General features: G+C 43.5%; 1 long non-coding RNA gene across 1 annotated transcript; it reads right to left on the minus strand.

Annotated features, from left to right (window-relative positions):
• Positions 1 to 1,802: 1,802 nt before the first annotated feature.
• LOC138657689 (uncharacterized) lies at positions 1,803 to 12,434 on the minus strand. The gene is made up of 3 exons (XR_011317137.1): positions 12,323 to 12,434; positions 6,367 to 6,471; positions 1,803 to 1,958 (listed from the first exon to the last, which is right to left on the minus strand). It is a non-coding gene; the product is annotated as an uncharacterized lncRNA (long non-coding RNA).
• Positions 12,435 to 14,310: the final 1,876 nt, after the last annotated feature.

Raw genomic sequence — 14,310 nt, forward strand, 5'->3', positions numbered from 1 at the left:
ACACTATTTTAATGCTCTGTATTAGGAAGGATTATTCTTTTGAAAAAATAGGGATATTACAACGACATCTGTAGTTATATTTCTACTCCATGGATCTTTACTGAAATCTATGTACAGACATAAACCAAGCATGCCAGCTCTCCATGTACTTTACAATTTCTAATCAGGCTGTTTTTTGTAATATGGAAACTTATTTTTCAAATAAAATAGGTATCCATACATGAAAAGGACAGCTGCCATTACACGTATAAATAAATATGGTGCACATTTCACTCAATAGTAGCAAGTTTCCATTTTCTTACTAATACTTTCTTATAATTTGTGTGTATGTGGGGTTAAGAAGGATATTATGTTCACTGCAAAACACAACAAAACTTGTTACAATTGTACATTCAAGGAACGGGGCAGCACAGTGGCTCAGTGGTTAGCAGGGGTCCTGGGTTCAAATCCCACCAAAGGCAACATCTGCAAGGAGTTTGTATGTTCTCCCCGTGTTTGCGTGGGTTTCCTCCAGGTTCTCCGATTTCCTCCCATACTCCAAAGACATACTGATAGGGAATTTAGATTGTGAGTCCCATTGGGGACAGTGATGATAAAGTATGTAAAGTGACATGGCATAGTGCTATATAGATAGTGCTATATAAACAAAGCATAATAAATAATAAATAAAAATCAGTAACCCTCAAAATATGTATGTCTGATCAAAATCCAAAGCCACCATCTGTTAATCAGAGTGAGGACCGCCATTAGAAAAAGATAATGTCACGCAAGACACAGAGGAAAATTGTAATAAATTAAAGGAATATGAGCAGTCTCTGTCCATCAGAGAGACAGGGTGGACAGCAGTGTGAGCAGCCTCTTCTCACTTTAGGACTAGTGGACAGTGTTGTAAGCTGCCTCTTCTTACCTCAGCACTGCTGGTGTGTCCAGCATTAGATTTGAAAGACAGGTTGGACAAATGTGTGAGCAGCATATCCTTACCTCAGCATCCATGGCATATCTAGTCTTAAATCAGAAAGGCAACGTGGGCAGCAATTGGAGCTTCACTTTCTAACCTCAGCATTCATGGTATATCCAGTATTAGATAAGAAAGACTGGTGTACAGCAGTGTCAGCAGCTACTTCTTACCTGAGCACCACTGGTATCTCCAGTAGTAGATCAAAAAAACATGGTAGACAGCAGTGTGAGCAGCCACTTCTAACCCGAGCACCCCTGGTATATCCAGTATTAGATAAGAAAGACTGGTGTACAGCAGTGTCAGCAGCCACTTCTTACCTGAGCACAGCTGGTATCTCCAGTAGTAGGTCAAAAAACATGGTGGACAGCAGTGTGAGCAGCCTCTTCTTACCCGAGCACCCTGGTATATCCAGTATTAGATAAGAAAGACATGGTGGACAGCAGTGTGAGCAGCCACTTCTTACCTGAGCACCGCTGGTATCTCCAGTAGTAGGTCAAAAAAACATGGTGGACAGCAGTGTGAGCAGCCTCTTCTTACCCGAGCACCCTGGTATATCCAGTATTAGATAAGAAAGACATGGTGGACAGCAGTGTGAGCAGCCACTTCTTACCTGAGCACCGCTGGTATCTCCAGTATTAGATAAGAAAGACATGGTGGACAGCAGTGTGAGCAGCCACTTCTTACCTGAGCACCGCTGGTATCTCCAGTAGTAGATCAAAAAGACATGGTGGACAGCAGTGTGAGCAGCCACTTCTTACCTGAGCACCCTGGTGTCTACATTATTACATCAAAATATACACTGGGCCTCTGTCCTGTTAACATTCTAGGACACGGTTTAGGGCAATCTAACAAGTCATTTTAATTCTATAGTCTTTAGACAATTTGAGTGTGATTTGCTGATATGCAATCTCCTGGAGAAAGTGCCACTAAGTAACATTGTGCAAATTTAATGTATAACAGCAGTTGATCTTCTTAGTTGGCACAAAACTTTCCTGATTTCCTGAAAAGAAAAATACAAAACAAATAATAAATAATCTGCGCAGTGCACAACATAAACATGTTCAGCCTATCCTTATTCTTGCATCTTGCACTTGCCTATTGTGTGTACTCCATCATGGTACATAACAAAATACAGCCCGTGTTACAAAAAATAAAAAATAAAACATCTAAAATGGTGAAACAAAAACTTTCTTTTTTTTAGAAAAGCATAAAGATTACAGCAATTTTGCGGCATTGCATACACAACGTAAACGTGATATGTCATCTATAACATGAAACAGATAAACAATGACAAATCTGAGGTTATTTGTCCAGAGCATGAATGAAAAGTGATTAAAAAATACACTATGTACCTTTAATAGAATCTCTTACAGCTCCATCAAAGGAAAAATAATTAGGCTGAATTCAGATTTGTTCAAGTGCTTCTCATTAAATTAGAATATCATCAAAAAGTTAATTTATTTCAGTTCTTCAATACAAACAGTGAAACTCATATATTATATAGAGTCATTACAAACATTACAAGGGTGATCTATTTCATGTGCTTATTTCTGTTACTACTGATGATTATGGCTTACAGCCAATGAAAACCCAAAAGTCATTATCTCAGTAAATTAGAATACTTTATAACACCAGCTTGAAAAATGATTTTAAAATCTGAAATGTTGGCCTACTGAAATGTATGTTCAGTAAATGCACTCAATACTTGGTCAGGGCTCCTTTTGCATCAATTACTGCATCAATGGCGGAGGCATGGAGGCGATCAGCCTGTGGCACTGCTGGGGTGTTATGGAAGCCCAGGTTGCTTTAATACCAGCCTTCAGCATGTCTGCATTGTTGGGTCTGGTGTCTCTCATCTTAATCTTGACAATAGATTTTCTATGAGGTTAAGGTCAGGTTAGTTTGCTGGCCAATCAAGTTCAGTGATACTGTTGTTTTTAAACCAGGTATTGGTACTTTTGGCAGTGTGGACAGGTGCCAAGTCCTGCTGGAGAATGAAATTTCCATCTCCAAAAATCTTGTCAGCAGTGGGAAGCATGAAATGCTCTAAAATGCCTAGTAGACAGCTGCTCTGACTTTGGCCTTGATAAAACACAGAGGACCTACACCAGCAGATGACATGGCTCCCCAAATCATCACTGATTGTGGAAACTTCATACTAGACCTCAAGCAGCTGGGATTGTGGCCTCTCCACTCTTCCTCCAGACTCTGGGACATTGATTTCCAAATGAAATGCAAAATTTACTTTCATCTGAAAACAACACCTTGGACCACTGAGCAACAGTCCAGATTTTTTCCTCCTTGGCCCAGGTAAGACTCTTCTGGCGTTGTCTATTGGTCATGAGTGGCTTGACACAAGGAATGAGACACTTGCAGCCCATGTCCTGGATACATCTGTGTGTGGTGACCCTTGAAGCAATGACTCCAGCAGCAGTCCAATCCTTGTGAGTGGAGTGTATCAGTGACTGCCTTCTGGACATCTGTCAAGTCAGCAGTCTTCCCCATGATTGTGGAGCCTAATGAAACAGACTAAGGGACCTTTTTAAATGCTTAGGAAGTATTCTAATTTACTGAGATAATGACTTTTGGGTTTCCATTGGCTGTAAGCCATAATCATCAACATTAACAGAAATAAACACTTGAAATAGATCACTCTGTTTGTAAAGACTCTATATATGAGATTCACTTTTTGTATTGAAGAACTGAAATACATTAACTTTTTGATGATGTTCTAAATTAGTGAGAAGCACTTGCATGTATGTAAATGTATGATGTACACCTCAGATGTTTATGTCAAAAACGTATGCCATATGTTCAATGTATCTATCTATGTCTATACATGATTTTTTTTAAATGTATGTTCTTTAAAATTCTTTTACAAACTAGTTTTTACTGATACAGACATGAAAATGTATTACTACATACAGTTGTGGCCAAAAGTATTGACACCCCTGCAATACTGTCAGATAATACTCAGTTTCTTCCTGAAAATGATTGCAAACACACATTCTTTGGTATTATTATCTTCATTTAATTTGTATTAAATGTAAAAACACAAAAAGAATTGTCCTAAAGCCAAATTGGATAGAATTCCACACCAAACATAAAAAAGGGGGTGGACAAAAGTATTGGCACTGTTCGAAAAATCATGTGATGCTTCTCTCATTTGTGTAATTATTATCACCTGTAACTTACCTGTGGCACCTAACAGGTGTTGGCAATAACTAAATCACACTTGCAGCCAGTTGACATGGATTAAAGTTGACTCAACCTCTGTCCTGTGTCCTTGTGTACCACATTGTGCATGGAGAAAAGAAAGAAGACCAAAGAACTGTCTGAGGACTTGAGAAACCAAATTGTGAGGAAGCATGAGCAATCTCAAGGCTACAAGTCCATCTCCAAAGACCTGAATGTTCCTGTGTCTACTGTGCGCAGTGTCATCAAGAAGTTTAAAGCCCATGGCACTGTGGCTAACCTCCCTAGATGTGGACGGAAAAGAAAAATTGACAAGAGATTTCAAAGCAAGATTGTGCGGATGTTGGATAAAGAACCTCGACTAACATCCAAACAAGTTCAAGCTGGCCTGCAGTCCGAGGGTACAACAGTGTCAACCCGTACTATCCGTCGGTGTCTGAATGAAAAGGGACTGTATGGTAGGAGACACCGGGAAGACCCCACTTCTTACCCCGAGACATAAAAAAGCCAGGCTGGAGTTTGCCAAAACTTACCTGAAAAAGCCTAAAACGTTTTGGAAGAATGTTCTCTGGTCAGATGAGACAAAAGTAGAGCTTTTTGGGCAAAGGCATCAACATAGAGTTTACAGGAGAAAAAAGAGGCATTCAAGGAAAAGAACACGGTCCCTACAGTCAAAAATGGCGGAGGTTCCCTGATGTTTTGGGGTTGCTTTGCTGCCTCTGGCACTGGACTGCTTGACCATGTGCATGGCATTATGAAGTCTGAAGACTACCAACAAATTTTGCAGCATAATGTAGGGCCCAGTGTGAGAAAGCTTGGTCTCCCTCAGAGGTCATGGGTCTTCAAGCAGGACAATGACCCAAAACACTTCAAAAAGCACTAGTAAATGGTTTGAGAGAAAGCACTGGAGACTTCTAAGGGTATGTGTCCACGTGCAGTAAACGCTGTGTGTTTGACGCTGCATAGAGACGCAGCGTCAAACACGCAGCGTCCAGATGTTACAGCATAGTGGAGGGGATTTAATGAAATCCCGTCTCCACTATGCGTGGTAACACGCACCCGGCGGCCCTGCGACTCCGGACATGCTGCGCGTCTTTTCAGATCGCAGCATGTCCGTATATCGTGCGGCGACGCTGCGTCGCCGCAAGATATAGCACAGGGCCCTATGCGATGGGTGCGATGATCCCGGATGTGTGCTATGAACACATCCGGCATCATCGCGTCCCCAGAAGGGGCGGAGCTTAGCGCAGAGCGGCAAAGCCGCTCCCACTAAACCGCCGGCCATCCTGAAGGTGGACACATACCCTTAGGTGGCCAGCAATGAGTCCAGACCTGAATCCCATAGAACACCTGTGGAGAGATCTAAAAATGGCAGTTTGGAGAAGGAACCCTTCAAATATCAGGGACCTGGAGCAGTTTGCCAAAGAAGAATGGTCTAAAATTCCATCAGAACATTGTAAGAAACTCATTGATGGTTACCGGAAGCGGTTGGTCGCAGTTATTTTGGCTAAAGGTTGTGCAACCAAGTATTAAGCTGAGGGTGCCAATACTTTTGTCTGGCCCATTTTTGGAGTTTTGTGTGAAATGATCAATGTTTTGCTTTTTGCTTCATTCTCTTTTGTGTTTTTTCATTTAAGACAAATTAAATGAAGATAATAATACCAAAGAATTTGTGATTGCAATAATTTTCAGGAAGAAAATGAGTATTATCTGACAGAATTGCAGGGGTGTCAATACTTTTGCACACGTTGTGGATTTACTGCGGATCCGCAGCGTCTTTTTCCATGCAGAAAAGCTGCAGATCCGCAAGTGATTTACAGTACAATGTAAATCAATGTAAAAAAAATTGCTGTGCTAATGGTGCAGAAAATTCCACACGGAAAACACTGCGGATCAAAAGAAGGAGCATGTAATTTATTTGTGCGGATCTGCAGCGTTTTTGTACCCATTCCATTATAGAAATCCGCAGGGGTAAAAACGCATGAAATCCGCACAAAATCCACAGTAAATCCAGGCAAAATCCGCATAAAAAACGCATCAAATCCGCACCTGCGCTTTCTGCCAAGAGATGCAGAATCCGCACAAAAAATTCCAGAGGCAAATCCGCAACGTGTGCACATAGCCTTAAGCAGTAAAACTAAAAAAAATTATACTTAAATGTGATGTAACTGCAATTGTTATTGACCCAGAGAATAAGCAAACATGTCACTTACGTTGCATAGTACATTTTTTCACTCCCTCCTAAAAAAACAATCCAGTTTTTTTTTCATTATCTTCCAGGTATCCCAAAATGTTGTCATAAAAAATTAAATGTCATCCTGCAAAGATAAAGAAAAATGAAAAATGTTATGGGGTGATCTTTATTTGAAATAGGCTCAATTCTATTATTTTTAATGACCGATTTTAGATAGATGAGACTTAGGTTTCCCTTGCACTAACTAATGTGTATTTATTAAAGGAAATCTATCAGCAAGTTTTGCTATGTGATCTGAGAGCAGCATGATGTAGCGGCAGAGAAGCTGATTCCAGTGATGTGTCATTTACTGGGCTGCTTGCTGTAGTTTTCCTAGCATCCCAGCTATCTCTGCCGTAGATGTAGCAGTGGTTAGAATGCTGAGCTCTGATAACCCAACACACACCCCTGATTGGCAGCTTCCTGTACAAGCTGCCAATCAATAGTAGGGGCGTTGTTGTACAGATTAACTGTACTGGCTTGCATATGAGACCTAGACCTGCAGCTTCAATCTCTTGCAAACAGGGTTGGACTAGGATGTCTGGGGCCCATAGGAGTAATTGACCCTAGTGGCCCACGCTACAGCTATATGCAAATAACTTAGCCGTTATCCCCGATAAAGTGGTGCGTCCACTGTAAAACACAGGCAGCTCCTGCACATCTACTGTGCGCCCAAAAAACTGGAATGTACAATTACGGTAGTTTGCATTAAAGGCTACTTTGATGAAAGCAAGTTATCACCGATCCACAGGTTAGGTAGGCAATAACTTATTGATCGGTGGAATCTGACCATTAGAAACCGCACCAATTGGAAGAATAGGGAACTTTTATCCACATTTTAAAATAGAGTGGCAGATGGGATGTCTTACCATAGCTCCATTCATCCTCTTTGGTGGCTTCCAGAAAAAGCCAAGTGCAGCCCCTTAGGGAATGAATGGATCAGTAGTCAAGCCGTACATGCCGCTCTATACTAATGGATGGGGATATAAGTTTACATTCTGCAGATCGATGCAGATCTCAGCAGTCAGATGGCCACCAATCTAAAACTTATCACTTATCTTTTGGCTCCATTTACATGTTCAGTATATGGTCAGTATTTTACATAGGTATTTGTAAGGCAAAGCCAAGAGTGGAACAATCAGAGAAAAAGTATTCAAGTGACAAACAAATACTTAGACAAAATACTGACCAAATACTGAATGTGTGAACATGACCTTAGGATAGGTGATTACTTGTTTTCACCGTAGAACCACTTTAAGTGCATATATGCTACTGTGCAATAATCACAGGACAGGGAGGGGTTAAACATCCAAGTATTTAATCTCTACTGGAAATCAAGAATCTTCCCCTTATTGACATCAGAGAGAACAAGTGACCTCCATATACAACACAATCCACTGTACCAAGACCAATAATACCATAATACCACATACAAAGGAACAAATACCGCAACACCGTGACCAGACCACTTATTACCACCACATAGTGACCGAATAATACCACCTACAGGGGACAAGTACGGCCACATCATGACCAGACCACATAGTGACTGAATAATACCACATACAGGTGTTTAATACAGCCACATCATGACCAGACCACATAGTGATCAAATAATACCACATACAGGGAACAAATGCTGCCAGACCATGACCAGACCACATATTACCACCATATAGTGACCGAATAATACCACATACAGGGGACAAATATGGCCACTAGGGTTGAGCGACCTTTACTTTTATAGGATCGGGTCGGGTTTCACGAAACCCGACTTTTTCAAAAGTCGGGTCGAGTGAAATCGGCCGATAATATAAAAAACTCGGGGTCGGGGTCGGCCGAAACTCGAAACCCAATGCAGTGCATTGGGTTTCCAATGGTTCCCAGGGTCTGAAGGAGCAGAAACTCTCCTTCAGGCCCTGGGATCCATATTTAAGTGTAAAATAAAGAATTAAAATAAAAAATATCGCTATACTTACCCTCTGACGCGCCCTGGTACTAACCGGGAACCTTCCTTCCTTCGAATCAGCCCTTCCAGGACCTTGCGGTGACGTCGCGGTGACGTCGCGGCTTGTGATTGGTCGCGCGGCCGCCCATGTGACCGCTCGCGTGACCAATCACAAGCCGCGACGTCACCGCGACGTCACCGAAGGTCCTGGAAGGGCTGATTCTTAGGAAGGAAGGCTGCCGGAAAGAAGCAGGGCGCGTCCGAGGGTGAGTATATACCTAATAGGAATATACTCCGTACAGTACATCATGGTGTCATGGCATGGCATCATGGTGTCTCCGTACAGTACATCATGGCCCCATGTAATGCTCCTCTATGCAGTACATCACAGGAAGGAAGGCTGCCGGAAAGAAGCAGGGCGCGTCCGAGGGTGAGTATATACCTAATAGGAATATACTCACCCTCGGACGCGCCCTGCTTCTTTCCGGCAGCCTTCCTTCCTAAGAATCAGCCCTTCCAGGACCTTCGGTGACGTCGCGGTGATGTCGCGGCTTGTGATTGGTCGCGCGAGCGGTCACATGGGCGGCTGCACGACCAATCACAAGCCGCGACGTCACCGCGACGTCACCGCAAGGTCCTGGAAGTGCTGATTCGAAGGAAGGAAGGTTCCCGGTTAGTACCAGGGCGCGTCAGAGGGTAAGTATAGCGATATTTTTTATTTTAATTCTTTATTTTACACTTAAATCTGAATTCCGATACCAATTCCCGATATAAACATATCGGGGACGCGTTATCGGAATTCCGATTCCAGATTCAGAAGATCGCCGACTTCATGGCCGACCCCACACAGGGGTCGGGTCGGGTTTCATGAAACCCGACTTTGCCAAAAGTCGGCGACTTCTGAAAATTGCCGACCCGTTTCGCTCAACCCTAATGGCCACATCATGACCAGACCACATAGTGCCAAAAATGTCGCATACAGGCGATTAGTACAGTCACACCGCGACCAGACCACATAGTGACCAAGTAATACAACATACAGGGGATAAATACTGCCACACCATGACCAGACCACATATTACCACCACATAATGACTGAATAAAACCACATACAGGTGGTTAATACAGTAACATCCTGATCAGATCACATAGTGACCAAATACTACCACACACAAGAGAAATACCACCAAATCATGACCAGACCACATATTACCACCTTATAGTGACCGAGTACTACAATACCGATCATTAATAAAAATGACAATACTAATATTACCACTGATGACATTATACACAGGAGCTCTGTATATAGTTTTAGTGTACAGGTAATATAGTGATCACCAGTGACATTATACACAGGAGCTCTGTATATAGTGTCAGTGTACAGGTAATACAGGGATCAGTGATATTAGAGCAAAGCACCTGGTCACAGCTGCAGCTGGCTTTCCATATTGATGTTCATCATTGCCAGGGCCGGCTACAGGTTTTCGTGGGCCTCAGGCGAAAGAGTCTCAGTGGTCCCCTTTAACACACGCCACGATTCCTGATGCACAGATATGGCAGAGAAATACAGGTATAGTCCAATATATGGGCACCACATAGTCCTCTACACAGTATTATTGGCACCTCATAGTCCTCCAGTATTATAGGCACCACATAGTTCTCCATACAGTATATCATGGGCCACATATAATGTTCCTTCATACATTATATCATGGGCCCCATATAATGTTCCTCTACACAGTAAATAATAGGCTAGTTCCCATATAAAGCTCCTCCGTACAGTACATCATGGCTCCATGTAATGCTCCTCCATACAGTACATCACGGGCTCCATATAATGCTCCTCCATACAGTTCATCATGGGCCCCATGTAATGCTCATCCATACAATTCATCATGGGCCCCATGTAATGCTCCTCCATACAGTACATCATGGGCCCCATGTAATGCTCTTCCATGCAGTACATCATGGGCCTCATATAATGCTCCTCCATGAAGTACATCATGGGCCCCATGTAATGTCCCTCCATACAGCACATCATGAGCCCCATGTAATGCTCCTCCATACAGTACATCATGGGCCCCATGTAATGCTCTTCCATGCAGTACATCATGGGCCTCATATAATGCTCCTCCATTAAGTACATCATCATGGGCCCCATGTAATGCCCCTCCATACAGCACATCATGAGCCCCATGTAATGCTCCTCCATACAGTACATCATGGGCCCCATGTAATGCTCCTCCATACAGTACATCATGGGCCCCATGTAATGCTCCTCCATGAAGTACATCATAGGCCCCATGTAATGCTCCTCCATACAGTACATCATGGGCCCCATGTAATGCTCCTCCATACAGTACATCATGGTCCCCATGTAATGCTCCTCCATACAGTACATTATGGTCCCCATGTAATGCTCCTCCATACAGTACATTATGGGCCCCATGTAATGCTCCTCCATACAGTACATCATGGGCCCCATGTAATGCTGATCCATTCAGTACATCATGGGCCCCATGTAATGCTTTTTCATGCAATACATCATGGGCCTCATGTAATGCTCCTTCATACAGTACATCATGGGCCCCATGTAATGCTCCTCCATGAAGTGCATCATAGGTCCCACATAATGCTCCTCCATACAGTACGTCACGGGCCCCATGTAATGCTCCTCCATACAGTACATGATGGGCCCCATGTAATGCTCCTCCATACAGTACATCATGGGCCCCATGTAATGCTCCTCCATACAGTACATCATGGGCCCCATGTAATGCTCCTCCATGAAGTACATCATAGGCCCCATGTAATGCTCCTCCATACAGTACATCATGGGCCCCATGTAATGCTCCTCCATACAGTACATCATGGTCCCCATGTAATGCTCCTCCATACAGTACATTATGGTCCCCATGTAATGCTCCTCCATACAGTACATTATGGGCCCCATGTAATGCTCCTCCATACAGTACATCATGGGCCCCATGTAATGCTGATCCATTCAGTACATCATGGGCCCCATGTAATGCTTTTTCATGCAATACATCATGGGCCTCATGTAATGCTCCTTCATACAGTACATCATGGGCCCCATGTAATGCTCCTCCATGAAGTGCATCATAGGTCCCACATAATGCTCCTCCATACAGTACGTCACGGGCCCCATGTAATGCTCCTCCATACAGTACATGATGGGCCCCATGTAATGCTCCTCCATACAGTACATCATGGGCCCCATGTAATGCTCCTCCATGAAGTACATCATAGGTCCCACATAATGCTCCTCCATGAAGTACATCATAGGCCCCATGTAATGCTCCTCCATACAGTACATCATGGGCCCCATGTAATGCTCCTCCATACAGTACATCATGGTCCCCATGTAATGCTCCTCCATACAGTACATTATGGGCCCCATGTAATGCTCCTCCATGCAGTACGCCATGGGCCCCATGTAATGCTGATCCATTCAGTACATCATGGGCCCCATGTAATGCTTTTTCATGCAATACATCATGGGCCTCATGTAATGCTCCTTCATACAGTACATCATGGGCCCCATGTAATGCTCCTCCATGAAGTACATCATAGGTCCCACATAATGCTCCTCCATACAGTACGTCACGGGCCCCATGTAATGCTCCTCCATACAGTACATCATGGGCCCCATGTAATGCATCATACATAAAAAGTAATCAAATACTCGCCTCTCCCATTCCCGCGGCAGGCCCAGTATACTCAGCGTCTCTCCCGACTCTGCAGTGCTCCGGACAGAGAGGCTGAGCACGCAGTAATGACGTCATCGCACCCTCTGCCCTGAGATGTCTGTTATAGTCATAGGGTGCTGAAGGCACTGCAGTTACCGGTGAACGAGGAGAGGTGAGTATTTGAGGGGGGCCATGCTAGCGCTGGCACCGGGCTCCCCAGACTCACGGGCCCCATAGTGTGTGTCCCCCCATTCGCCCAAGGCCCCAGCACTTACTTGGGTTTGCCGGGTGGTGCCGCTGGCCCTGGTAATGGCGGTGGGTCGGGACTGCGGTCGTTTTCTTCCTCCTTCTCTTTGAGGCCCACCGGGCATTTCATTGGTGTCCCGATGGGCCAGTCTGACCCTGCTTGCACATAAAACATTGATTGTTTTGAAACTGCAGAATACAGCCTAGTAAGTGACACATCTCTGGAATCAGCCTCTCTGCCCCTACACTATGCTGCTCTCAGATTACATATCAAAAACCTGCTGACAGATTTCCTTTAAATCAATACACCAGACAGGAGAATTCTTGGATTTTACTTCAGGTGAATGGACTGCAGATAATTGGCTATAGACCAGAGAAGCAGATGATAACAAAAATGTACAAAATGTTTTAATCTATAGCTCTCCCTTTGGCATGTTGGGTCCTTAATCCACTGTCTGGTGCTTCTCCAGTATTGGGTCCCAAGCTGCAACAAAGGCAATAAATGATTGACCTTGATCTCAAGAAGGCAGAGAATGAAGCTCCCCAGTGAGTCTGGAATGTCTGCTGCAGAAATGTCAGATGACCTTACGACAAAGCAGTGTTAAGTAACAAGCTGTGCTGAAAGCTTATTGAGTGAAATAACACTACAGCTCATTAGTACACATGTAAGTATAGGAAAAGCAGCAACTAGAAATTAGGAAATAAATAGATTAATAAAGAATTCATTTTTTCACTTGCAACGGTTCATTATTTTTCTAAATATAAATCGACGTAAATCAGAATTAGAAGAAAAATTAAAAGAACATATATAATTAGATACGCTGTCATAGACATCATGGAGAACTGACAGGTGTTCATTTATCTACTAAACAGCTGGAATCGGGGGGGGTGGGGGATATGGTATAGCAGGAAGTGAATGCTAATGATCTCCTTATATATAGAGCACTGGCATATCGAACTAGACCATGATTACACTGGTACTGTTATAGGGAACCCATCATCAGGATTTTCATGAACAAAATCGAGGCTATGATGAATCAGAGTTTGTACTTTTAGAATCCTTCCCTATTGAAATCATAAATTTTATGATGGAAAAATTAGGAATCAGTGACTACTTTATCTAAATAGCTTACTAGGAGTCATCTGGGAGATGCTGAGGGCATGAGGAGTCTTCTAGGCGGTGCTGAAGGCACGAGGAGTTATCAGGGCGGTGCTGAAGGCACAAGGAGTCATCTGGGTGGTGCTGAAGGCACGAGAAGTCGTCTGGGCAGTGCTGAAGACACGGAGTCATCTGGGTAGTGCTGAAGGCACGAGGAGTCATCTGGGCGGTGCTGAAGGCACAAGGAGTCATCTGGGTGGTGCTGAAGGCACGAGAAGTCGTCTGGGCAGTGCTGAAGACACGGAGTCATCTGGGTAGTGCTGAAGGCACGAGGAGTCATCTGGGCGGTGCTGAAGGCACGAGGAGTCATCTGGGTGGTGCTGAAGACATGAGGAGTCATGTGGGTGGTGCTGAAGATACGAGGAGTCATCTGGGCGGTGCTGAAGGCATGAGCAGTCATCTGGGCGGTGCCAAAGGCACGAGGAGTCTTTTGGGCAGTACTGAAGCATGAGGAGTCATCTGGGCGTTTGAGGACCCATTCTTCCTTGATTGATGCCGTGAACAGCTAGCGCTGACTTTGCATTCCCACCTTAAGGGCATGTTCACACCAGATCATCACAGGAGGAAAAAAAGAAAGAGTACAAAAATTGCCAATATATTACAAATATAACAATATTTAAACAATCAAACACTAGTTTGTACATTAAAAATTCATAATTTTACAAAAAATAAATAATGTGTATGGATTTTTATCATCAATGCGACTACATTCATAGATGCAAAGAATGACCCAGGAATACAGAACGGGACATATAATATCACAGCAGGATCAAGGAATTATGCAAAAAGACATGGTGTCCATATTATTATAAAGTGTTAAGTGCATATACCTAATATATAGCGATTTTGTAAATAATG

The sequence above is a fragment of the Ranitomeya imitator genome, chromosome 1, assembly GCF_032444005.1.
Source record: "Ranitomeya imitator isolate aRanImi1 chromosome 1, aRanImi1.pri, whole genome shotgun sequence".
Taxonomy (NCBI): Eukaryota; Metazoa; Chordata; class Amphibia; order Anura; family Dendrobatidae; genus Ranitomeya; species Ranitomeya imitator.